This window comes from Octopus sinensis, linkage group LG1, assembly GCF_006345805.1.
Source record: "Octopus sinensis linkage group LG1, ASM634580v1, whole genome shotgun sequence".
Taxonomy (NCBI): domain Eukaryota; kingdom Metazoa; phylum Mollusca; class Cephalopoda; order Octopoda; family Octopodidae; genus Octopus; species Octopus sinensis.
This window is the reverse complement of record NC_042997.1, coordinates 10,729,802-10,730,584: the sequence shown is the minus strand read 5'-3', so window position 1 is coordinate 10,730,584 and position 783 is coordinate 10,729,802.

Sequence of the window (783 nt, the reverse complement as noted above, 5' to 3'; positions counted from 1 at the left end):
TATATATATAAAATAATATAAATATAAATATAAATATATATATATATATATATACATATATATATATATATATATATATTATATATATATATATATATACATATAAATATGAACATACATAATATATACATATATACATACATATATATATTATATATATATATATATATATAGATATATATAATTGAAAAGTCTTAACTCCAGTCCTCTCAGTTCTCAGTGTTTACTTGGTGATTTCTCAAATGATTATCACTACACTGTTTATAAACATTTATAAACCATTTATAAACTGTGTTGTTGACAAAGGTTCACTTCTGTCTGTTGACCAGTTACTCTGAGTAACACTTTGTGAAGTTTCGCAGCTTCTATGAAACCTCAGACTTTACCTTTGCTGTTCGAGTAATTCTTTCTCCACTTCCCACCATCTATTTGCTTACGTGTGTGAGTGCGTGTGTATGTGTGTGTGTATAATACATATACATATACATACATACATACATACATACAGACAGACAGACAACGTATACGGACACAAACACACACACACACACTCACATATATCTATAGTCACACATGCGTATACACCACTCATACACATACAAACAATAAAAAGCGGGAGAGGCGGAGAGGCAGATATTGAGAGAGATAGTGCGAGAGTGTGTGTGTGTGTGTGTATGTGAGAGAGAGAGAGAGAGGAGAGAGAGAGAGAGAGAGAGTAAGAGAGAGACATAGAGATAGAAAGATGAAAAATGAGAGAGAAAGAGGAAGAGAAACGGTGAGACG